Source organism: Syngnathoides biaculeatus, chromosome 20 (genome assembly GCF_019802595.1).
Source record: "Syngnathoides biaculeatus isolate LvHL_M chromosome 20, ASM1980259v1, whole genome shotgun sequence".
Taxonomy (NCBI): Eukaryota; Metazoa; Chordata; class Actinopteri; order Syngnathiformes; family Syngnathidae; genus Syngnathoides; species Syngnathoides biaculeatus.
The window spans coordinates 11,029,289-11,056,382 of NC_084659.1; the positions used below are offsets into that span (position 1 = coordinate 11,029,289).

At 40.9% G+C, this 27,094-nt stretch overlaps 1 protein-coding gene across 8 annotated transcripts in view; it reads right to left on the minus strand.

Moving 5' to 3' along the window:
* Positions 1 to 27,094, minus strand: part of arhgef39 (Rho guanine nucleotide exchange factor (GEF) 39) — a 102,600-nt gene that overhangs the window by 52,182 nt on the left and 23,324 nt on the right. For 2 of the 8 annotated variants that reach the window (XM_061807811.1, XM_061807808.1), the window contains exons 1-2: positions 14,437 to 14,564; positions 13,265 to 13,397 (exon numbers count right to left, since the gene is read on the minus strand). The exons of 5 other annotated variants lie outside the window; for them this stretch is intronic. The gene's annotated coding sequence lies outside the window, so the exon portion shown is untranslated. Of the gene's footprint in view, positions 1 to 13,264; positions 13,398 to 14,436; positions 14,568 to 27,094 lie in introns of those variants that run through there. One more of the 8 variants, XM_061807809.1, reaches the window with a different exon arrangement.

Below are 27,094 nucleotides of genomic sequence, written 5' to 3' on the forward strand. Positions count from 1 at the left end.
ATTTTTTACAGAGGTAAATCAGCCTTAAAGCCAGCAGTTAGTGTCAAACCCACCATTTCAAAAGTTACATCCAAATAATAATAATAATAATAAGATATATTTCAGTATCTTTGGGAAATGAGCTGACTTGCTGTTATTCAAACTGGAATGATGCTTTGATCTAATTCTGAGTTCACTCGCACCAAATTTAACCCCAATCATTTACATACACAATCTGTTGTCTTTGTTACCGTTTGCGATGTGCAAAGATTGTATGCAAATAAGTAGCATAAATTAACTGTAAACACCAAAACAATAACTAAATGTAGATTGCAAGAATTTGTTGAGTTTGAGTTTGCGCACTATAAATGAAAGCCCATGGATATTTCTCCTGTGCATGTATTAACTTTTTTTTTTTTTTTACAAGTGTAAACATGCTGTATACAAATTAAATAAACTAATTTAATAAACAGGGAGTTAGTAGTGTTCTGTGGAAATTTGGAAAGTTTGAACATTTTTAGGGAATCAATGTAAAGAGTTAACAGTTTGTGTGCGCCTTGGCCACCAGGGGGCAATAAAATAGATTTGTGGAGACACAAACGTAGAAGACTTTCACATCTACTATAAGTGACTTAGTAAACTGCAGTAATGGCGATTTTTCAGAGAATCAGATCATAAAATCATACCGATTATCAGTATGTGTGTAGTCCAGATTACAGTTTCCACTGCATTTGTGATCTTGGATTTCAACTCTGATATTTTGGCCCTATGTGTAGCATATGCGCATTGTTTGCCTTTGAAAATATGCCGGTCACATCTTCCACTGAGCACACAGCAAACTGAAGAGTAAATGTAAAGTGTAAATAGTACACATGGCCTTTAAAATCAATGTTAAGGTGAGCGTGCTGGTCCTCCTTAAGGCGAGGACACTAAAGGTTGCACACCTCTCTGTTGGCAGGGCGCTGTTAGTTCTGACAGTCCCTCAATGCAGCGCTCCTCCCTCCAGTGGCGAAGCAAAACACCACCAAAGGTTTTCGTGAAGTGCTACGTCTGACCTTTTCCCATTGACTTGTTTGGTGTATGTGTGTGCGTGTGTGTGGGAATTGATGGTGTTGATTGTTGGCTGCGGGTCATGAGTACAAGTTTTAAGAGTCAGTGTCCCTCCGAGGTGAGACTTTGTTGGCAATGTTTTATTGTGTTGACACTGGGGGTTAATTATCAACAATAGTTGCCTGACCTTCTCGCATGTCTCAAAAAATGAGATGTTGGGGGGGTTGTAAAAACAGCCTCGGCGGGAGAGCAGCGCGTAAATTACTTCTCATTGCCAGGAGCCACTATGCAAGTAACTTGTGCACCAGCATTAGTATTTATTTATTTATTTTTTACTTTTATGTACAAGGTGGCTGAAGGCATGCCTTGTAAACCCCAACCCTGATTTTAGACCGTAATACATTTTCCTATATGTTTGGGAGAAATTCTTACCGTCAGATGTAATTAGGGTTGAATTTCTTTGGGGGGGGGGCTACAATTTCAGAAGGTATGTCTGTCACAAACACCAAAGGAACTGGCTTTGAATTATAAAGGAGTATTAAGACGACGCTGAAGAAAAAAAAAAGTTGTATTCAAAAAAAGTTTTCATTTCCTTAGCATAGTTTTATACTTTTGAAGAAAAAGTTGAATCGAGAGCAAATGTTTTGTATTTTTGAAAAAAAAAATTAAAAATCACACGCTACTGCTTTTATATATAGTACAGTACACTTCCATTAGCAATTAGCCACACAGTCGCCTCTGTCACAACTGCGGCGAGCCGCCATCCGCGTTTCATTTGTAGCCTGCGCGCGAAACAATGGAGCAATTCTGCGGCAAGCGCAAGTAATCTTTACGAGGAGGCCTGGAAACAATGGGAACCGGAGGGGTTCACATAGTAATAAGTGGACAAACCCAGGAGCGATTAAGTCTGTTGTAATCCCGTCGAGTTCAATCAAAGTGACGGAGCGAGCAGTTGAGGAACCAAAGGAAATGAACGAGGTGGAGTGCGAAATTACACGGGAGGGAACGTGGCAACAAATGAACGTTTCCGGCACTGTGGAGAAATTGAAACTTGGGTAAAACTTCCAAAGAATATGGGATATTTAATTGGTTATTTTGTCTTTTGGAGCATTTGCCTTAAGATTTGTGCATGATAAAGATGAAACGGACAATTTTAGGTAGAGGGATGAATTTTGAAAAGTCCAAATCCAGATAAAGTTGTTCAAAGCACTGGTCTCATATAATAAGCCAGTCCGCCACAAAACTAAAACCACAGGATGAACGTGCCATTTGAGACAGTCCCTGTTTCAGTGTTCTCAGTTTCCCCAGAGCTCAAGAAATCCAAATCCGGCTATGGATTTACTGTTTACTGAAATGAGATGCTTACAAGATATTTCAATATATGACCATACCCTCTGTCGTATAAAGCATTCCCATATGGGGAGGGGGTCAATAGGTAATCATTGTCCAGAGCTATACATTAAGAACACGCGATATCGCCTTGAGGTTCTGCTGGAATAACTGCAGGGACGTGAATATAATGAGAAATCAAAGCACTTCGAGGCATTTATTGTCTTTGACATGGCGTTCTGCATGATCCTAAAATCAATAATGCCAAAGGATTGACTTTTAGGTTCTAATTATATAGCTTTGACCATACTGGATTTCAATTGTTTAAATATTTATCTTGTGTTTTTTAAAGACTGATGACTTAATACTAATCTTATCAGTCACCACGGAAGTGACTGTTATTTCAGTGTTTGAATACAAAATCCATATTCCAACATGAAAGGATGGCAACTGAAGAGAAGAGTGGAGACTTCGCTCTGTGACCAATTTCATCTTCAATGAACAAAACATGAAATTCAACTAAGTGAAGAAAACAAAATGTCACTCAATGCATCGTGTGCCTTGTTTCATTTTTCCTTTTATTAAACAGCAATAATTAATCAAACAGTGAGGATTTCTCACAGAAGTGTGGAAAAAAATTAATGAAAAAGTATGCAACAAGTCCTTCCAGTTGACAGAAGTGACAATCAGATGAGCTTCAGATTAAAACAGTGATTTCATATCGCAGCTATGTGGTTAAAACCCCCCAACCAATCAACCAAATTCTCACTGGTCTGTGCGAGGTTTTGTCTCTGATGTGATGAAATTATGATAATCTGATTATCTGAGATTCAGTGTACCCTTTTTTTCATCGTGGGGGACATGTTGCAGACCCACTCACGAAAAAATCCATAATATGGAAAGAAAATGTATTTTGTTTTGTTATAGTTTGGATCTTCCCACACACTTTTAACATTTAAACTTATTAAAACAAACTTAAAAGTAAGCATATAGTGCCAGTTCTCACTTGCTAACTCCAAACATTATGGGAGACTACCATTTTTCTAAATATGAGGTACCTGCTACAAGTTAATCACTGACATTATTATAAAATAATACAAAAAAATTACTGTGTTTGTTTTTAAAACATCCAAAGGTTAAACAAACTATGATATCTTAATATTAACATAATATGAAAGGCCATAGAAGGGCTAAGAGAAATTAATATGGAGATTACGGAAATTATAAAATGTTAAACAATTGCTCCTTACAGTACTCCATTAAAAATGTCTTCAGATATCTTCTGTCTTGATTTGGTCGTCTATAACCAAAACTGAATTCAAGTTGGACTTAGCTCTCTACCGTAAAAACCCATAGAAAATGATTCCTTAAAAATCCACAATATAGTTGGAATTCACTGTACTGCCATTTCCAATCAGCACAGACGAGGACAGACTAAAAAACAAGGTCACAAGGCCATCAAAGCGCGGCCATAGAGCAGCTTGTATTGATAGTATGGGGAATATGATCACCTTTAGTCTGTTCATTTAGGCAATAGAAGGAGGGTCAATGGGGAGACAGAGGGTTGTGTAAGGGATCCTGACATCTCTCAGCGTCTCCCACCGTATCCCCCGAGCAGTCTGCCGCTCCAATCGGTGAGGCAGCGACAGCCATCCGGTCTTACTGCCTGCCGCTTTGGCTGCCACTCCAGCGCCTATCGACGGGTGTTCGGCGGCTGAGCCAGCACTTCTCCGTGGCTGGAGTCAGGCCGTCTGTCCGGTTTTTAATCCGAAAAGACCGAGGGGTTCAGTAACAAAAAATGGATCGGGTTCACTCCTTCAAGCCATCCACCCAATGTCCCTTGAGAACATTGAACCGTCTTTTGAAGAGATTTATATGACTCTTGTATTCTCAACTCATTGAAATATTTTTGGGATGAGAAAAATAAGACCTACAATGTCACATGTTACACACACTAACTTCAAATAATTTATACAATGAAACTGTCTGTCGTCATCTTCTTTTTCCTTCGGCTTGTCCCGTCAAGAGTCGCCACAGTGTGTCATTTTTTCCATCTAAGCCTATCTCGTGCATCCTCCTTTCTAACACCCACTGTCCTCATGTCCTCCCTCACAACATCCGTCAACCTTTTCTTTGGTCTCCGTCTCACTCTTTTGCCTGGCAGCTCCATCCTCAGCACCCTTCTACCAATATACTCACTCTCTCACCTATGGACATGTCCAAATCAAGTCTGCTCTCTCTAACCTTGTCTCCAAAACATCCAACTTTGGCTGTCCCTCAACTGAGCTCATTTCTAATCCTATCAAACCTGCTCACTCCAAGCAAGAACCTCAACATCTTCATTTCTGCTTGCTGATGTTTCTTCAGAGCATCCGTCTCTAATCCGTACATCATGCCCGGCCTCACCACTGTCTTATAAACGTCCCCCCTTCATCCTAGCGGAGACTCTTCTGTCACATAGAACACCAGACACCTTCCGCCAACTGTTCCGTCCCGCTTGGACCCGTTTCTTCACTTCCTTACCACACTCAACATTGCTCTGTGAATGAAATCTGTGCATTACGGTAATTCCATGAGAACTATGCTGCTCGTTATGCTGTGCATATCTTGGCCACCATAGTGAAATGGATGATATCCAGACATATTTCAGGATGTGGTGATAAAACGAAGAAGAATTCTGTCTCAAGTTAGCTGCGAGAATCCGAGTCCATCTTTTGTATGAGCTCTGCTAGGATAGCTTTCTGCTACACACAACCCAGAAACGGACAAGCACAATAAAAATAATAAAAAAAAAAACGATATAATGGTACAATACGATATAGTTTGGCTAATAGTATACTGAGGAAATTTAATGCTATAAAAAATACCATGGTAATATACAGTATTATCTAGAGAGTATGCATACGAAAGATAACTAGTACTGCCGCAAATGAGATACTTCCCCTGAAAATAAATGTTTGAAAAAAAATACAGTCAACTTAATAAGTAATTATTTTATTTGCGCATAGCATGGGCAAAATCATTATCAGTCAGAACTTTTCAGGTCCCTTGGAAACCGGACTGTCGTCACACCTTTTTTACACACACACACACACACACACACAGACTCACCCACACTTTAAACATGACTGCGCTAAAGCTGAGGTAATGAGTCCCAATTTGACTCAATTAGGCGCTGTTTGTGTTGATGGTTATTGAGTGCGCGTGTGCGTGTGTATGTCGTCGGTCTCGCTTGGCCGTCTCTCGGGGACTCCCTGAGGCCGCAGTGTGGATAATTAGAGTTCATGCGAGGGGGTTAACCCACCTCGGTGGGCGCGGGAGAGCAAGACAGCTCTGCTGCTGCACCTTTAGCTTTTGATGTCTGGACGGCTATCTACCTGAATGTCAACCAATTGGGACAGTGCAAGGACTTGACATTATGTCTGCGGGTTATCATTATGGGTATTTTTTTTTTCTTCCCTCTCCTGATCGATCAGCTCTAGTTTGCAGTGGTGCTTGTGGGAGGAACTGTCATTGCTAGTTAGGGATTGACCAGTGGGTATCATTAACAACGAGAGCGCCAGCTCAGGGGAGGCTTTGTTGTGTGTAGCGAAGAAGCCGTGCCTTTCTCTTTTAGCCTCCTGGACTTAGTTGACCTTTCACTTAGGGAGCAGCTGGAGCCGAGAGATATTTAATTGAATGGAGTCTTCAGATGTATTTTGGAGAGAGAGAGACGAGGAGATACCGCTAGCTCAAGTCTTCGTAAGACGCGGGGGGAGCGTTTGCTTGACCTTCAAAGCCTAATTGATGGGCTTTTCATCGGCCTTGTTTGAGATGTGCGTGGTCCCTGTTGTTCCACAGACCCTTACAACTCTGCCAGAAAGTACAAAGTCAACCACAGGTAGGAAGCCCCCAGTGGCCCGCCGCAATCAATAGCAGCCGGCTCGGCTAACGAGAGGTTCAGTCACTCCGCGGCTTTCGCCGGCCCCATTAACGGGCAGCGCCCAGCCTAATTCCACAGCCCTGACTCATTAGAGCGGAGAAATACAGGGGGAATGGCAACATTAGGAAACAGCCTGAAGAGGGACGAGGGCTAGCCCAAATTGGGAAGTAAGATCGTGTACATGCTGTTTGATTGCATCACTCGGAAGAGAGCTGCAGTGGTACCTTGACTATAAGCCTTGTTGGGGAGTAACTAATTACATGGAACAAGTTTAGCTATTGTCATGTCATCATCCAAGCCGCTTATCCTCACAGGGGTCGCAGGAAAGCTGGAGCCTAGCGCAGCTAGTTTCGGGCGAAAGGCAGACGACACCCTGGACTGGTTGCCAGGGCAGATAGCTACACCATCGCTGACTGGGAATCGATCCCACGCTGCCCGCATCAAAGGGAGGCGTGTGTACCATTATACCATCGGTGACAAGTTGACATCCACAATTCATCAATCATCATTTCATTACAAAATGTATGTGATCATAATACATTGAATTAACTGGGAGGAAGTATGCAATAAAATTATAGGCGCCTTAGCAAATTTTGATGACAGTTTTAGAAACATCTGCAAAACAAAAGCTCAGATTTCATTTTTTTATCATGTCTCTTTTTCCATCTAAAGCCAACACTTGCGACTTGCTCGCTCTGGTCATGTGCCATTCCGCTGTCGTCTCAAACATGACGTACTTTTCCAAATATGACCTCAAAACGCCACCCCGTGGTGGACTCTATTAGTTTGTCTACGATTTTAAAAAGGTTGGACTCATAGTTAACACTTTTGAACATATTAAATATTGGCTTTGAACACTTTACTTTCTGTGTAGAGAACACATACTGTATTCTGTTAAAGCATTTATTTCTGATTTTCACATTTTTAGTGTAAACAAACTATTCTGTTTTTGTATTCATTCAAAATGAAATCACACGATATTAGTTATATTACTTTGAGGAAGTAATAGAAATTGTTACATTTTCAACAGGGTGACTTAAATGGAAAGCACTACATTTTTAAGTCACCTTCACAACAGTGCTGATGAATTTATTTTTTGTCTGTGGTCAAACGTGAGTCAATTGAAATGTATATCAAATCATTTTTTCCTCAATGAAATGAATTGAAACTCCATTAATCTGTTCCAGTCCACTCCCCACTGACAACCCCGCCCCTTCCAAAAATGTATGGTAAAATCGACATAACAACACATAATAAAAGACAATATAAAGAAATTGGTTTTATGATGTGTCGAGACTGTTGTTCAGGTTCAGTTCCAGATGTGCATGAAGGGACTCAAATAAAATGTTTGTAAACTACTTTGTTATTAAATCGGGTTTACTCTTGGAGGTTCCACCTTTCTTGCTTCATTTTTTTTTTCCACTTTACTGAAGTGGTGGATGATCTGAAGCACAGACAAGAATGAAGCAAAATATCACAATAAGTGGCCTTCATTGTGAACTTATAAAAAGCACCGTTCAACATAAATAATCCCGTGCGGTGGAGTGAGTGCCAGGGCAAAATGTTCTGTATTTCTGTAATAAACCTAGGAAATGCCAAGATATGTCTTTCTGGTTTATTCCTAGCAAGGAAGAGAATAAATTGCTTGGCTTGCCCTATGCTAGATCTTCTACAAGGCAGCTGCTGTCAAAATTACACTAAATAGCCTCGTGATCCGAACAGGGATTTGTTTACAGTTACTTGGGGCCAAAGAGAATAACCTTGGATAATGGACCATGTGTTAAAGACAAATATAATATCCGATCACATGTAGGGCCTACTGTTGTGGTGGATTTCTAATATAAGCATACCATTTAGTCTTGCGTCATTCCTGTGGGTGTGTAAATATATATAATAATAATACAAATATGTACTGTATATATATTTTCCCTGGTGAACCAGCAACTTCGTAACAAGCAAATGGAGATGAAAAGAATCGCTCTCAGAAGACGTGAGAGACTCATGTCTAACCAAAAGCCACTTTAGGGTGGTCCAACTCTCTGCCTGTGCTTGCCAGCCCCTTCTCTTTCGATTTATTTTACCTCACTCAATTGTGATAAAACATGGTGAGGTGCAATGCGAGAATGCGAAAAGGATGAACGCAAATTTAATTTCCTTCACGCCATGCACCTACGTTGTTAAAAGGAAAAAAAAATGGCTGAAAAGGACGACAGCGGGAAGATGCAGACACTCTGGCTTTATTGTCTTTGAAAAGTGATTTAATTAGAACAACACACACACACAAACGCACACAAAGCCAGCAGGGACACAACTTTCCAGCCTTGGACGTGCAGCAGATTTCCAAAGGATCATGTACAGAGATCAACCGATAAGAAGCTAATTTTGTGTACTTATGAGAGCAAACGATCTCATAGCTACCCTCCCCATTTTTCTCCGCCTCCCCCGGAATTCCTCCAGCCGGGAGGATGAAAGCGAGGAGCGGAACCCAGATCTGAGGCTGTTTCGGCCATTAATACTGATCTCCAAAATTAAAGATTTATACCACTTGATAGAGCGCCCTGGCAACGACATGCACACATCCGCTAATGTAGAAGGATGGGGAGGGGTGGATTTCCCCTTGAAGGCTTTCTTTAAAGTGCTTGAATGGGAAAGGGGTTCGGTGGGAAAAACACAATCATGAAGAACCACTTTCCGGCTAATTGGAATCTCTTGAATGCGTTACTAGTGAATGATGTTTAATTTGGGGGGGGAATGAGTGATCTTCCCGACACTGATGGGGAATTAAAAGGAGATGGGCAGAACTCAGTCAGGTTGACAAAAACGCTTTATTTTGTCATCATTTTCTAGATTAGTGGTTCTCAAGCGTTTTACACCAAGTACCATTTGTAAAATACTTCCAAGTACCACCACATCTTCAGCACCACTTAAACACAGTACACGGTAGGCCCGAATGTTCATCAAAATGGAGGCTTCATCCCCAAAGTATATTTGATAAAATTGTTGTCTGCTTGTTTGTTTGCATTCAAACTCAGCTAGTAGCAAACATGAGTGAGTTCATGTAGACTGCGATCGCGAGATTGCAGTTCCAGCAATCCAACCATTGAAATCTATGATCCTGTCGACCTCATACTGGTCGTTGGAGAGACTTCAGTCTGGCTCCTCTCTTTCGTAACACTTTCTTACAGCTACGGTTGTAAATAAAGTTGCATTCCTTATACCACAGATAAATAGAAAACTGACTAATAGGTCAGATACACCTTTGGGTTACTGAACTGCTGGCTCACTCATCGAGGGTGAAATTTCATGCAAAAAAATAATTTTGTGAGATATTTATGTCAGAAAATGTCGAAGCAAGGTGTTGACATTTTGCCCCTACAGTGACATTACAGTTGGGATAATACAATTGAAACAGTAATGCAAGGCGGACATCATTATTTAATTCTCCTTTAAGGTTGGTTAAAGCTCTACTTTCTTCATTTTTTGTTTGAAACATCCAAATAAATCCCTTAATAGGCACCTGGTTGCCTTGGCAATTGAGTAGATAATCTTCCCTGCCCACGATAAACAGGAATACAGTATGTATTCAATCTTTAATTCTCTGGTACTTCAGAAGAAGATACTCCACTTTGGGGCACAGTGTTGTTAGCCATAAGCGATAATCAATCTTTCAAAATGCCTTTTCTACATTTTTCATGTTAGAAGCCAGAACAGATGTTAAGACACGAAGAAGCAGCTTTCAATTAACTGCTCCTTTTTCGAATCTGATGACAAATTCGAAAGACAAATGTTCTAACTGTCCTCCATTTGTGTTAGTTTGTGTCTTATTCAAAGAGGTTTGACTCTGGTGTTTTGATCTTACCGTTTTAAGTGGTGAAAAAAAGAAGTTCATTTTCAAGAAAACAGCCAAAGGATGCAGCTCATGAGATGGGAGAAGTTGATGGGTTCAAACAGAGACCCAGTGAGATTTAGAGGCTAAGTAGTCTACTATGGCAAATCTGACTCTGCTGCTGCCAAATGTTGAAATTGGAAGGAATCACACTAAGCTTCTCTGTCTGCCAAAAAACATTTAGAACTTTAACTATGCCCTTTTTTTTCATGAAGGTTCGTGAATTGTTTCCAGGGGAATTAAGGTTAAGAAGATGGGAGTGTATCAAAAAAAAAGCAGAATTCAATAAGCTCTTCTTCCTCCTTTCACTTTTCTTATATGGTGAGCAAAATTCAGGTTTTATGAGGAAAAAAAAAGGGATTTCAGTGGAAACACGATACTGAATGCAAACACACATAACTGACAAATCACAAAAGAATGACAGATTTTAAGCATTTTATTGTTAGTGTATTTCAGGCCACTTTTAGGAAAAGTCAGAAAATTTAGGTAGGCTCCCTCTTATGTGTTCTGGCTCAGAGGACAGCAGAAGTATTTTGAAATAAGCAGAAATATTTAAGGGGGGACTGACTGCAAAAACAAAAAAACAAACTCAACCACTGCATAAATTTCCCGATTCATTTTAAAATCACTCTCCGATTTAAAGATGGACGGATTTCAGCATATTTGTATTGCTGTCAAATTTCAAAACAAGTCCAATTACAGGATCAGTTTGGATAATCTTTCAAAGAGATCACATGTTGTTCATACCTGATTGAAATGACCAAATCAAACACAAGAAGGCAGTAACCAACTTTGCGTTGTTTTGCGCTTGCATACGCTCCCGTTTTGTGTTGTTTCAACTTCGTGAACACACGCTGTTAACTTTGAGGTGCTTGCGTGTGCCCAGATGGAGCAGCAGTGGAATTTCCTCTCACGTGACCTAATTAGAGATCACACCAGGACCGTAAGATGAATGGTTTATTCATTATCCAGAGGTACATTTTATGGGCCAAACTCATTTAAGCACTCATGATCAAACTTGGCAACGGCTCTCATTACCCCGCTGTTTTGATCCGATTGAAGGACATAAGTATCTGACACACACACACCCAGTGAGAGAGAGAAAGAGAGAGAGAGAGAAGTGAAATCCAACAAAGTGCCAGAAACGGCCTTTGATTAAACATTGAAGGATCGCCTTTCACTAAGAATACAGCCGTCTCTCTGTTCTGATTCTGTGGGGTCCCTTGAGTCCCCTGGTGTCCCCACTGTTGTCCGTCCCAGGACTCCACCCACACCCAAGCGCTGACCACACCTTTTTTTTCAAGTTAATTAATTTATTTTTAACCTTAAACCAACCACAAATGACTTCAAAAGGCTATAAACAGAGAAGCAGCTGTCGAATGTAAAGCACCTTTCTGTCTAATGAGCATCAATGGGTGTGGACTAGCGTTTGATTGACAGGTCAAATCAAATATGGAGTGTCAAGGTCTCCTCTAACAAGATGCTGATGCCTTATTTGCCATCGGCCCACTGAACAGACAACATGGATATATTTGTACTTCAGCACTTTTCATGGATTTTGCGGTATATTTGTTGGATTGCTTTCTTTGTACATGTCTAGGAAAAAATTGCTTTGCCTACATTTTCTCACATCTATAGGCAATTGCACCTCTTTGAGAGGTTAACACAATTTGAAGGGTTCAGTATAGTTAATTTTTTGATCAATCCAAGATAAATGAAGAAACAAAGCGCTTAACCACATGCAAGTCACTTGTGGTTAAGCCCAGATTCCGAGGCAACAAGATGCGGAAAATAAACAAAACGGCTGCCAATGAAGGGATAAAACATCTATGGTGTTACAACTTTACAGTGTGTCAAGGAGAAAAATCTACATTGGTCACAATGAAGCGCAAGAATGAATGCTGACGAAAACAATAAAATCCAGGAAAATCTTTACATCGTATTCAACACTTTAAGTAGATACCAAAAATGGTACATAATAATGAACTGGAGCACTCATGACTGCATAACTATAATTGTCATCCACCAAATGTTGTACGCAGTGCATCTCTTTCTTGTCGTCAGCAATCATACACGTGGACGGCATTTCCCGGGAACATCCAATCATGAAAGTCAACGACGCTCTTGACACTGAAATGCTTTTAACCTTTGCACTGACCCTTGTGCAAACATAAGAGGTGTTGTCCGGTCGAGACCCGCCAATATTGTAAACCACATGACGCCGAGGGAATCAAGGCCGCGACACGGACGCTATTCCTCTGTGAAAAGTCTACTAATAAATTGATTTTTTTTTTTCCTACCAGAATGACCAGAGAACATCATGAAACAGAGCATTGATTGCCCTAAGGCGACACAAACTCCCTCTGACCAAGTACAGTTCAATGTATTTTAACTCATGTCTGTCAAACTATACACGATGTTCATCAAAATTGCACCTATTGGGGACATCTTCCAAACCTGTAGTAGCTACCTACATCAGTGACAACCCATTGTAACACTAGAGGTGGGGCCCAATATAACCATAACAGTCACCGTAACTCTGGATGGTGTTGCTGTTTCAACAGTTTGTTCCAAAGAAATGCATAAATGATCAGTCCTTTGTTTTTTCAACACTTAAACATTTCCTTTCGGTTCAGGGTCAAACTTTGGCTAGATTTTATGTTGGTTTCTTTCAGCTTGTCCCTTTCGGGGTCACCACAGCGTGTCATCTCAGATGAATGCACATATATGTTTGGCACAATTTTTACACTGGATGCCCTTCCTGACGGAACCCTTCTCAGGGAGTGGAGGCCCCAGTGGGATACGATCCCACAAACCCTGGTTTACCAAACCAGTGCTCTAACCACTGAGCTACGGGGCCTCAGTTTGGCTAGATTTTATGTCATATACATGAAATCTAGTACAAATTGGAATGTGTAATTGATTTCAAATGCTTCTGACATTTGGAGAACGGCCGACTGTGGCTGAGGGGTCTGGTCAGCAGTTATTATATCACGGCAGCAAATTGACAAATTGACGTGATCTTACATCTCAAATTGGGTCCCCCTCCCCCCCTTTAACATGAACATCAAATCGAAGGAAAAAAAGTTGCATTTCACCTCTTCTGTGATGTATCCATCCAAACAGCAAGGTCTTCCCCCCACAGTTAAATGTTAGTCTGCTCTTGAGTTCCCCTTCAGCCACCTTTTGTCTCCCACACAGTTTTAATGACTTGGCAAAGAAACTTTCTCCCTGCAAACAACAAGTCTTCAAAATAATAAATCACGGGATTTCCGCTCACAATAATTGACATTTGACAACATCATTTGCATAATGATTCAAAACAGCCTCCAGGGAGATGTTTAAGAGGGGGGAAACATTATGGGTGTGCTAATTAGTCACCGTCAGTTCCCCTGCATTGTTGCCGCCGTTAGTCGTGGTGAACTAACTTGATCAGACAACCATAGCTTTATGACAGTAGTCATCACTATTCAATCATAATTATTGCCGCTTTTCCTGGGTGGCTGAAATTACCGGGTTATAATGTGCCTGACAAAACTTCCCAGTGAAGTTTTAATCGGAATGTATGGCCTAATTATGTGGCGTGCCAAGCTTATTCCGAAGCATGTTTCAAAGGCATCTTCAATGACAAGTCACTTCCCGCTTATACATACAAATGTTTGTTTTTTTTCAGATGCCTTTTTCAAAGATTGAGCATGTGCAGTAAGAAGATGGAATAGTCCATTGCATGGGAAGAAAAATAATTACTCTAAGTCAAGGAAAAATACGCGGGGGCCCTTGGAAATCTCTGGGCCCCTGGCAAAGAACCTTTCTGTTTGGGATCTTAAGCTCCGCCCCCTTAGCCATGTCCCACAAGCTTTGAAAATGGCTATTGAACAGAACATGTTTGAAGTGGATTCTCTATCGTGTATTCCAGATGATATAGGGGTATGTTTTTTGCCAAATGCGTCAGACTTGTCCAAGAGAGTTCTACAGAGTGGTCTCAACTATTTCACGCAAGGATATGTACACAGAATTAAGATTTTGGATGGAGCAGAATGCAATATCAGAGTTACAGCGAAATGTTGGCGATCAATGCAAAAAAGTTTGACGCCTCACGAACTTCATATTGAAATCCAACAGGATAAAATAGTGGAATCGTACTGTGCATATAAACAGGGTAAGTACTTTTTACTTGGAAAGCTCATGAGTAATATCGTTGTAGTCTTTGTAAGTATAAAGCACTGATAATAATTCACTCAAACTCAGAAGATACATTTCCCTCACTTACCTTCGAACATACGGCCTTGTGTTTATTGATATTGTACTCATTTAGTTGTACGTGGGGTCTCCTGCAAGCCTTAATCCATCGTAGACACTTCGTCAACTCGGTTTTAGGCTTTGGAAAATGAATCAACCGGGCCCCTTGTAACCTAGGAGGACATCTTTCATCAGAATTGCACGTTCCCCAAGCGCATCTGAGGACCATTTTCTTTGTAACATTAACTTTTCCAAGCGCATGCTACTGACAACCAGCATTGTTTGTGGGACAATACGGCGAGAGGGGAGTGTCAAGCCATGGGTTAAGACAATGCGGCTATCTGATTGGCTATTATTGTACAAGTGATTGAGAGGTCGTAAAGGTCCATTGCCTTTTGCCAAAAGCTAAGTGCGTCCCTGATAATCAATTTTGCTTGACCAGTGAAGATTTAGCAACGGACCAATTGCTGATGCTACACATTGACGAGCCAATGAGGGCATTGAATCTTGAAAATATAAAAAATAAACCTAAATGACACTAAAGATTTGAACTGTCAACATTTTTGAGGTTCTGCAGGGTAAACACCTGTACACAGAATTTGTGTGGCGTGTGGACTAAACCGCGCAAAAGTTAGTTGCAACCATAGCTATTCTCAGCCCATGATTAAAGCTTACTTGTAGCTTGCAACATTGTTTGAGTACACTGTTGGAGGTCACAGGCCTCAATCCAAACAATGTGAGGGACTCTTGTATCTGTGCATGGCATTTAGCTACAGTAGCCTCTTTGCTGAAGGTGAGTGGCACAATGAAAACATTCAACCTAATTGACCCTGACAACTCTATTTCACCTCATATTTGTTTTTATTGTTATTCCCTCTCAACTGGGAGCATCAGCAGGGGGCCGAGAGGGGTTGGTAATCTTGACACTCGGTGCTTTGAGAGCCTCCATTACGTGTTTGTTTTGTTAGTTTGTGCACATTTTGACTGGAGAGGCACTCTGAACACTCAGCATCTTTACATCAACAAAGTAAAAGGCAGGCTGAAATGTCAAAGTTTTACTGTAAAATCAACAATAGGATAATGGTAAATTACATGCTGCCATTTTGTCATTATTGTGAAACTGTCTTCACACAACTGAGTTTGGATGTTTTGTTACGATAATTATCATAACTTTTCCCAAAAGTCCAAAAATGGTGATGTTACAATTGCGCAAAATTCCATCACAATGCAATATGGTAGCTTTACGGTAACAGTAATTTGCATTTCCATTCTTTTCTATGGAAAACATTGTTTCAAAATCAAATAGATGGAAAGATTTAATAGTGGAAGTTGTTCAAGCCTTTACTGGGTTAATTTTTGCATCAAACTTTGCTCATGTCCAGAAAAAAAAGTGAACCCTTAAGTAGATGGGAAACAATAAGCTTTTGGATAATAATGAGGGATACAATAATAAAGAAAAAAAAACATGCATGCAAGGAGAACCTGATTTCTTCTTAACCGAGATCATGTACAGGACAAGTGTCAAACTCAAGGGCGGGGGGGGGGGCTAGATCTGGCCCGCCACATGATTTTATGTGGCCCGCGAAGTGTCAATTTCCACGATTCTAGTAAAAATCTGTACCAAAATTTCAAATTGTCATATATCATAAATGGTAAAGTTGAGATATTAAGAGCATTTTTGTGTTACCAAACGTGAATAGTTGAAAAACACATTACCCTTGATTTGTGATTCCAAAACAAGTTCACAATATTATGATGTAAATATGATGAGATGATTAAATATTTTTGTTCCACAGTCATAATGGCCCTCTGAGGGAAACCGGAACAATGTGGCCTGCGAGAAAAGTGAGTTTGACACCCCTGATATACGGGTACACATGAACAGCCGGCTATCTTCTGCCTTATTCAGAAGATGCCCCTCCAATCCCAACCACAGACATCTTGCTTTGTCTCAGAGAACAGTGATAATACAACACGAAAGAGAGAGAGGAGAAACAAGGTCTACTTATCCTCGCACTAAGAGAAATTAAATGGGGTCAAACTAAAAATAAACATCTTTTCATTGAACATGACTTACACACATTTTAATCATGACATATCCCCCCAAAATGGATTTTGTGAGATGTTGCCACTGCTTACCTTTGACTTGTTCAAAATTGTGTATTGGTTTAAAAGTGGTTTATCTTCACCCATCTTGCGCCACATGAATTTTTTTCTGAATGTAATAACTATAAATGACTAAACATTTCAGGTTTCTCTACGAGATATTATCAGCCTTTTCCAGTGACCTATAGCCAATATTACATTCACCTCCTCTTGCTTTTCTATTTGTTGTGACTGTGATTTTGTCTCTATTCCATATCTGATCATTTCCTTCCTTCCCTATAATTTCACACTAAATATTGGATCGCCAAGGTACCATTTGCTCTCTATTTGACTCCTCCTGCTGCTCTAAATGAGGAGAGAAATTATTTGAGGACCCTATTGAGAGAGAGACCTCCAAACATAAATGCGGCGGGCTATTTATACTTGAGCAAAAATGTGAAGGCCAAGTTATTTGTTGGGGTTAAGGAAACATTACCATTGGAAAGAGCAACTGCCAGGGAAGCTGTGAAATAATTTCCTGTCAAGGGCATAAAACGCTTCTCAATTGAGGTAAACATTTCGAGTTTCAAAAGCAATTTATTTTCTAACAACTGCTGAAAGCAGACAACATATCTTATGTTCCCTTCCCTTGAATTTTCATTTTGTGCCCCCCTCCCACCTCCTTCCTTTCCCACCTTCCCCCGTGTTTCACAAGTTAGCGGGGTCTGGAGAATGGCGGTGCGAAATTGCTTGGTTTCTGAGTGGATTTGGATTAGGGTCAATGCAATGAGTTATTTGGGTGGGGTGGTGGGGGGGATGCCTTCATGGCTTTCCACTGATTTTCTTCCCTCATTTTTCATATCAATAATGACCATAGTGTGAAACGTTGTCAGCAAAGGCGTGTTTGCAACCACAGTTACTAGCTCCTATTGTCTATCCCCATGAAGTAATATTGGCCACCATATATGTGACATAACTGCTATTTATTTTGTGGCTAATTGGCTTCTTATCACAGCATACAGCGAATTCCTAGATACTGGATGCCTCAGTGGGAAGCATGGGTTCTCTCTCCAGACGCCACAAAAACATCAATGCCGTTCGAGACAAGATATGATAAGAACAAATACATGTCAGAGAGTTCTTAGCAAAAAACAGACAACCGGGCTAATTTCTCACAATGTCAAGTCAAATCTATTTATACAGCCGTTTATCACAAACAAAGCTTCACAGGGTTTCACAGGACCAAAGTTCACAAAAATCCACAATATCACCTGGTCTAGACCTGCCCACCTGGGAAAGGAAAAGCTAATTTAAGATGACCAGGCTGCACTTGAGCAGCATTTATCAAATGAAGTGATATTGTACAATGTTAATCAGCATGAGAATCACATTCGTTAAATGTCACACCGCAAGCCTCCTCAGGACCTGGTCTGGTCGGTCAATGCAGGATTCTCCACAACACTGCCTTTGGGGAAGTGGTCTTCCTCATATCTTGTCCTGATCTTCGAAAGCAGAACCTTTACAACAAGAGCCTCACTTTGCTTATGCCCAGCTAGCCATAGAGAAGCGAAGCGGTATTATCACAGGCCAAATCCAGATCACAGTGGGTGAGGCAGAACAAGAAAACAGTAAAGTCGAGATTGAACTTTTTTTTTTCCTCAAAGACGTACCCGCTCTGATTTCCGCAATGCTCAAATTAGACCCGAATAGTTGCTATTATTTAGGGTGAAGTGCATTAAATCCATTTGTCTCCTAAATAATTGTGTGAACAGGATTTCAATACGCTTCCTCGCTGCCTCAAATATCACACCCTCTTTGAGGTTCACTGGGCAGGCGCTCCCCACAGCTATTCATCATATTTATGGTTATATGTGTTTATTTATCTCGATTATGCTGTATGGCTTGAATAGAGGTCAAATCTTACCCCTTTTGCCACCTCGTAGTAGCTTTAAAATCCTACTTTAACACATTAGACTTCCCATTTCACCCGGATAATTGCACAATTATTCTGCTTCACTCCCAAAAAAAATCCATTTGGTGGTAATTGGTGTATTGGGCAGGGAAGAGGGGTGGGTGAAGCTACCCAGAATCCACCGCGGTGAGGGACTGGGGGAACGAATGCAGATAAGTCAAGCAGAAAAAAAAATGGGAGGGAGGGGAAAGAAGCACTTTTTCGATTTTAATCTCGCCACTTTGCAAGCGTTTTAATAGCCTTCATCAGACTCCTGGCTAGCAGCTTTGCCACTAACCTGTTATCAATACTGAAAAACGTCCGTTTTAAATGTCAGAGTAAGCACAGAATGGCGAGACAGTAACAGGTGCTCAGCCCGAGGTGGGCCGCAGTAATGCCCCCATTATTGGTTTCTCATAGAGCTGTTACACGCCGCATTGTTGCGGCTCGGGACACGGCGTTCTGCGGGTAAGAAAAGCGGTGCTCAGCTATTAGCGACGAGAGACTCATGCAAAGGCGCACAATGGCCAGCAGAAAAAGGGCTCCACTGAGCCTACGAAATAACCTTGATAAAAGTAATTGAATTTTTGTTGTGATAAGATTAACTCGTGGTAATTGTGAGCAGTAGGAGTCTCGAGTCAGTACAAAAGAAACATACTGTACAACATTTAGGACACTTTTCCAAGTGTTGGATGTGGAGAGGGGTTGGGGGAAAAAAAAAAAAAATAACACAACAGCAGAGGAATCAAGTCTCCAATCAAGGATCTCTTCAGCCGGCTGCTGTGCATGTCCTGATTACCATACACACTCGCACGGTCCTTTTAAATGTGCTGAGATGGGCTTTAAACAAGATTCAACACTTTAAACCCCAACAGACTTAATTAAGGGTGGGACCTCCTCACACATGCAGAGATGAGCAACGGAGCAAAAGGAAGGAGAGAAGACTGGATGTCTGCACGAGGAGGGGGTGGAAGCGTTGAGGGGGAGTAATGATGCATCGGTACAGAGGCCCAAACAACTACAAGGAGGTTCATGTTGAATTCCTACCCATGAGCAAGCACCCGCACTGGCTGAACTGGAAACCCCTTGAAAGGCTTCATACTGGCAAAAGAAATCCAAATGAGACGAAAAAATTATGTGTGAGAGGCCATGTGAGACATATCACGGTTTTATGTCCACTCGTGAAAACCCTCTTAAGCATACGAGTGAAATGCTCACATTTACCATTGAATTACTCTCACACACACTATCAAATTGCTCTCAGTCATGACTGAAACACTCAAGTAGATTTCACATCCATTTCAAACATACTCATGTAAGTGAAACTCTCTCAGCGGACAGAAACTCTCATACACGAATGAATGAAATGTTCTCGCATTTACTGTTGAAATACAACAGAAAATGATTTGCTTACACACTAAGGAGAAACTCACACCCCAGTTCTGAAAAATTATTTGGTAGATCATTTCACTTGTGTGTGTGAAACAACGTTTCACTGGTGTGAAAGGGTTTCAATCATCCGAAATGTTGTCCCTGTTGACCATTGTTCTCACGCACACTACAAAATAATTATTCGCTTACCCACACTACTGAAACATTCACATATTACTGAAGTTTAGTATGTCTGAGAGTATTTCAGTAGTTTGTTCCAGTCACCCAAAAGTGTTACAATTTGGATAATTTCAGATGAAAATCTTTTCAGTTCATGACAGACTTCAGCATGACATATTATCTGGAGACCACAGTCGGGTTTTCTGCGGGACGATGGCAAAATGTGACCTGTACTTATTTCGGCCTACAATTGTTTGAACAAAGACCAAGGAACTCCAGATTGCAAGTGTGAACAGTTCTGAATTCTCGCTTACTTCCACAAACTATCAAACAATGCTTCGCCGAGGTGGTGCTGGTGTTGGGGAGGATGGGGGGGGGGCACCCCAGCGGCATGTTTTAGCGGCCGTGTCTCATTTCCATACAGCTTTAACATGTTTCCAAAAGATATGCATAATTACAGGGTTTGTACATAATTGCTCGAACACATTGCCGAGAAAAAGCCAGGAATTTTTTTATTGCATTGGCTGGTGGAAAAACAGACAGTTCTCCAGTCGGAACAATTAAAACAATGCCGCTTTCTTGGAAAGGAGTTCCGCTCTCATTATCGCCGTTTCTTCCCACCTGTCAGAGAGCTTACCAAGGCCTCGGAACCTTGGCATTGAAACATATTCATATTTTGTTTGTGTTTGCCCTTCTCTGCACTCTCACCGAAACACATCAGTTTTAGGCAAAAGGAAATGTTAATAAGATGTGGTTTGCTGCTGGGGTTTTTTTCCCCCCCGGCTTTCTCTCTGGCACTGCAAAACGAAGCTCGCGAGGTGTCTTAAGGAATCAAAGGAAGTCCCGATGAAGGCAGTTCGACAGTGCCGACTGTCTCCTGACAGGTGCGCACATTCATTCGCCCAGATAACAGCAGAAATAATACAAGAAGTGAACTTAAAACAGACAATATGTACATGAAGAGCTCCCTTTTTATTTTAGTAAAGCAGTGACGCGTCGTCGTCTAATCCCCTTCATGACTATCTTTCGAGTTCTGACATTACACATATGGCACTGTAGCAGGTACGCTTGTGTTTGTGTGAAATGTCATGTTGTTGAGTGTCGTTTTTTTCGGAGTGCTCAAGTGTACTAATAACCCCAGGATAGTGTATCTGCGAGTGTTGCTCCTGCTCTAATGGGGACAAAGCCTTCATCCTTTCAATCTCTGTCACGGTGGATAAATGGCTATTACCCAAATGCTTTTCCTCCTCAGAGTTGGTGCTGAAACAACAGAGAGATGTTCCGATTCATGCTGATAGTTCTTTTGAAAGCATTTCCTTTGTCGTTTCATTGCCACGCCCATCAGATCGTCGTCATGGCAGCCGATGGGGCAAACACTAGTCATTGGCGAGATTGACAGCTGACTGAATGGTCATTTTGATAAACTATGAGCACGCAAAACGGGATTCTAGTCCTTAACCCTTAAATCCTGTTATATTTTAATAAACATTCATCTTGAGCATTTTTGGCAACATGTACAGATTGTAATTTTTAAGACAACATCAGTTCTTATCGTAAAATGTTCATTCATTTTAATTTATTAATCCTCCAAATTACAGGTGGTCTGCACAATGCACAGGTTGTAAAACAACCTCAAATTTTACATTTTTTAATATTTTCTCACTTCCACCTTTTTTCCTTGTTGCCAAGAGTTTAGGCTTCCGCTTCTAAAATGAAAATTGAATTCATCTCCATGGTCATCCATCTTTACACAGATTTTATGATCCAGGAAAGTGCGAGGCTTTTTCTGTGTTTTGTAGATTTAAAGAGGTGACGTTGAAAATGACAAAAATCAGACTAGTAGCTGCGATAATTAATGGGTTAAGATTGACAAGTGGACGTACAGCCTAAATCCTAAATTTCCACCAAACGTAATTTACCACTACGTTTACATGTGGAATTTGTGCCATATGTTAATCCATAATATTAGCACAGTTTAAATGTTCTGCACAACTCAAATACCATAAGCAGTGGAACCGAGGCCTTTGGTGAGGTGATGAGACTCATGAATAGTTCCAAATACAAATCAGTGTTAACGCAAAACCTGTAGGCTTATGCTTTGAAGTAAAAAAAGCCAGGAAAAGATGACTAGAAACAATGAACTTTTGTGGGGGGCAGGGGGGTGGGGTAATCAAAAGCACTTTAAAATACCACTTGGTAGAAACATGGCTTTGCGTCTTTTTTCTTCATTCCCCAAAAACGTTGTGTAAAACAACTGTCTGAAGATGTTTGTTGATACTTTATTTGGAATCACTTTTGGGACAATTATTTCTGGTTGAGGAACTTCAACGGGATTAATTTTTCAGAAATGTCACGGTTAGCGTGTGTGTGTGTGGCCCAAATTGGTCTCTACTGGCAATTGGCAGACAGTGATTGCAGTTGGCTGCGATGATGTATTGATGCGGCAGAAAAGACTTCTTCATCCCAGAACAATATACACCACTTGCGGGACAGGAGGGCAGAGAAAAAAAATACACCCCTTTACAAGATAAAATTACTTTTTCCTCCAGGAAGTCAGAAGAATGATAGGAATAATACACCATTCACTGCGTCAGACAGAAGAGAGTGAAGGAAAGTGGGCATGTTTTATATGCGTTCTCATGCTCGCGTAGCCCGCTGCTGACCAGTGCACAAAACCTAGGTATCCCAATGTTTAAAAAATAACACCATTATTGGCGCCTATTGAATCCGGTTGCAAGCAATGCAACTTGTAACAGATAAGGACCTGATGGAATCTGTCTTTGCTCTATCTGAGCCAAAATGGTCTCCGTACGAGTCAAATGGAGGCGCCGCATTGACAATTCAAATCGAACGGCGCTTTGCAGGCAATTCACCCCGTAATCTACATGCCTCCCTCACCAGCTGGCCCTGGCTAGATTACATTTTATATACAAAAGGCGGCCCTTTCCCCGAAAAGACGCCTATTCACCCGCAATCTAATAAGGTTCCGAGATTTACAAGTGCATCTGCAACAAGCGTCCTAAATAAAGTTGCATCATCTCGAGATTCATTTTAAAGTAGGTTTTCACATGCACGGCAAACTTTTTAATCCCTCACAAACAGATTTACCGCCAAGCTCCGGCTTCATTTGAATGTATCACTTATTAGCGTGACCAATTACACTGCGGGGCATGTTTTTTTTTCATGCAACATTAATAGATGGTTACTTTACACTGCACAGCTTTTTTTTGCCCCCCACGGAGAAGGTAACAAATATCCCGCCTGCCTGGATGTCAATAACTCCCCCGACAGTTATAAATCACTTTCACCTACAGCATGCTACATTAAACATATACAATAAATGTACAAGCAATCCGCCCTTAACAAGTAATTTGTTTTTTCTGGGATTGCCGCGAGGATAACAGCAACTTCTGACCTCTGCAGCCTCGAAACGGTCCCTCAGTAGCCTCGCTTTCATGAATCTTTTAAGGCCAGGAGAGGCTGCGGTTCAAAGTTTTCTGTGAACCCGAGAAATAATAAGCTCACTGATTAGTGTGTTTAAAAATACCCCTGGCCGAAAAGGCTCCGGGTCGACTCCTGAGCGCTCGCGGACCATTTACATGCTGGGAGGCTGCCGATTGAGGACCTTCTATAGCTGGGGGCGGTGAACACATTGCACCAGACAGAATCTGCTGATGATGGATCGAGCGAAAAAGAAATAAATAAATAAAGAGATAAAATAACAAAATAAAAATCATGCCTACACCTCAGACCTCACTGAGCACTTATTTAGGCCCATCTGATTTTAAAAGAGGAGGGAAGATGTTGGGCATCGATACCAGCTGGCATTCACAATGCTTCCATTTTCAGATATTGCATGATCCAATTAAGATGCTGCAAAGTTTTCCCAACATACTAGACTAGACGGAGAAAAGCTAAGTCAGTTAAAGAGATTTCATCAGCGTTCCGATAGTCGAGCTACATATTGAAATACGTGGAGTGCCATTCGACCATGTTTGGGTCGTCTGAGGGTAAATTAAAAAAAAAAAAAAAAAAAAACTACAGAAGCCAGCACTACTCCTTCTTTTGTCAAAAGAGACAAATTGCCTTTTCCAACCTTCAGAATTGACACTACAAGTTAAAATATATGTAAATGTAAACAGCTAAAAAGAAGTCAGCAGCTTCTAGAGCCTGAATTTTCGATTCGGGCTCCAGTTTGTTGCAGGAACCTGAAAGATTTGTGCCGAATGTTTTGGTTCTACACAAAAAGCAACAGCATCTGTGTTCACAAATTCTAATGTGAAAAAGGCACATAAAGGTTAATTATTGTTCTTTTATACTACATCTATTGCACTTAATCATATATTTGAGAATAAGCAATTCACTATGAAGGAATGTGTTTGTGTCAGTATGATTCATGAAATGTACATAATTTATAGCTCACTTTCTCCAAATAGTACACCGCAGGAACCGAACTTCAGTTCAGGAGGGTTTTAGTTGGAGAAAAATGGCATTTTACCATCTGTGACATTGTTCCCATATAGACATTAGCAGATGCTGCTGTAAATTTTTTAGCAGCCCAGGACGCAGATGATATGCTTTCCCTGTTGCCGCACATGAAACATGCATGGGAATCAAAACACATCAAAACAATGTTTGTTACGAAAACACAATACAACTAATATTGTCTTAAGTCAGAGCAAACTTACAAACGTGGATGGCGACTGAGGCGAGCAAAATCATCGATGGTCATTTTTTTTTTACTTCATTTGAAAAGTTTTGAAAAGTAAGCTTTGTTCGTTGTTTATCATTTGTGAAATTTTAATAGTTCTGATTTTGTGAGGAAGCTTTTTTTCATTATTCATGATTTCATTATTTGCTTTTATTGAGCTTACATGCAATTTTTTCTCCTCCTATGCGTCTAATAAAAATGTCTGAAAGAAATCTGCAAATTTAAATCAGCCATCTAATTGATCGGGCACTAACCATAACCAAAGTGGCTAACCATATTGGTTCAGTAGTGGTCGACACCCCAATGGCAAACAAAGTAAAGAATTACCGAGATGTATGTCCAACTAGCACAATGCTAAAACAAAATGCAAAACATTGCAGGATTTTCTTCTTAATGTGACAAAAACATAGTGTTTATTTTGAGAGGCTGAAACGGATTAAAAACATTTCTATTCATTTCAATGGGAAAAGATGCTTCGAGAGACCACTGTTATTATTATGCTTTATGACTGATTGAGCTCAGCCAATGAATACTAATATCAGGCACCCGTTCAATATTTTGCACTTTGCTGGCATTCATTAAAATGTCGCATATCACCTCGCGCCGCGCCAGCCAGACCTGCCACGTCTCCAGTCAATCCGTCTTTTTATGTGTCATTTGAAAGTCGCATTAAAGCTGTAAACTGGGACTTTCTGGGGACCCTGCTGTTTTGCTTTGACCTCCTCATTTTTCAACCCACCCTGTGCATCTTCAATCCGGGACAGATTAATGGGAGGAGAATTTGGACGGGCTCAGTGAGTGGGGAACGACAGCCATCTATTCAGTTGTTAGGGATTCTGCCATGGGAGGAGATATTCAGCAGGAGCTGTTTGTAGCCGGGTAGACAAACTTCTCTCTCGCTCCCACACACATTCACCTCCATTATTTCCTCTTATTTTATATTTAACTTCAACCTGTCAATTAAAGAGTGAGAGGGCAACTCGGAAAAAAAAAGGAACGGGGTGGAGGGGGGGAGAAGTAGACAGCAAGAGGCACAGAACTAATTAGGCAACTGTGTAATTTTAATTAGCTGTTTTGATAATTAAACTAATTAGTTCCCCTGTGGTTCCGCAACGTGCAGCTGACTGCAGATTTTGTTTTTTTTTTAATTTATTTATTTATATCAAGGCTTCAGAGGCTCCACAATGTTGGTTAATTAGTCACTTTTGCATCAGAAAGCTTTATTGATAGCCTTAATTTGCAGTTGAAATGAGAAATCTGCTGTCAATAATTCGGATAATTGGCCGCCGTTTGATTGCAGAGAACAAAAGTAAAGCGGCCCCCGGCTCGACGTGTCCACCAATCCCCGGGGCGGTTCCCCTGCAAGCTCAGGCGCCGTGATCTACATATCGGCAAACGCGCTGCCTCCTGCCTGCTTCTCGGTCTTGACCTCTCTAACTCGGCGAGAATCCTGGTAAATAAAGCCGGGATTGACCCGCCACGCCCGTCTCCCGTCACCATTCCCTCCTACAAAGTACCACCCACAGGCCAGGCCTGTGATTCTCCCTCGCACATTTTAAGTGTCCTGCCTGCGTGATAATTGGAAACGAAGGAAGAGTGGTGTGGGGGGGATAGAGGGAAAGTTACTGCTTGCTTTGTAGTTAATTAGTGTCCTTGGAATTAAATGAGCAGCTCGTTGTGCACCTCCAGCTCCGCGCAGCCCCGTGTTTGTGAATTGAATAATTGATTCTCCTCCACTAATCAGAGAGCAACATAATGAGCCAGTTTAATTAAATGGGGATCTAACCTGGCGAACACTAGGAAAATATTTGCTCGTTTACGGTTAATCAGGAATAACACAGCGCGGGGTGGGGGGGGGTGACATCGGTTTTTGCGGGGGGTCTTGTGGAAAAGTAGTGACATCTAGCCTGTTGGAATGCGTTTGAAAATTTTGTTTGTGGACGCTAAGTGTGTTTCAATACTCTAGAACAGAGAATTCAAAAGTGTGGCTGATGGATGTCTAACTATGATAGTTTGTGTTAGCCCGTCTATGGTGTTTCGTATATGTTAGCATTAAGTCGGCTGACTCATTTGGTAAAAATAGGCAGTTTTGCGTTTCAGTATGGCATGGTTAAAGTTGCGGATTTATGCTGCAAAACTTTATGATTTGCTTAAAATGTTTTTGTGTTTAAATGTACAATACTTAATTCATTTTTGTTGTTAGCTGCGCTTGTATGCATTATTGCGCCAAGTGTGCTCTTGGCTTTACTAATTTCCTTTAGCCCATCCATGGCGTTTCGTGTTATAGGTTAGGATTAATCTAGCACACATTTTATTCATATATCATATGGTTTGATTGAATATGTTGTTGTTGAAATGCACATTTTTTTTGTATGTTTCAATTGTTTGTGT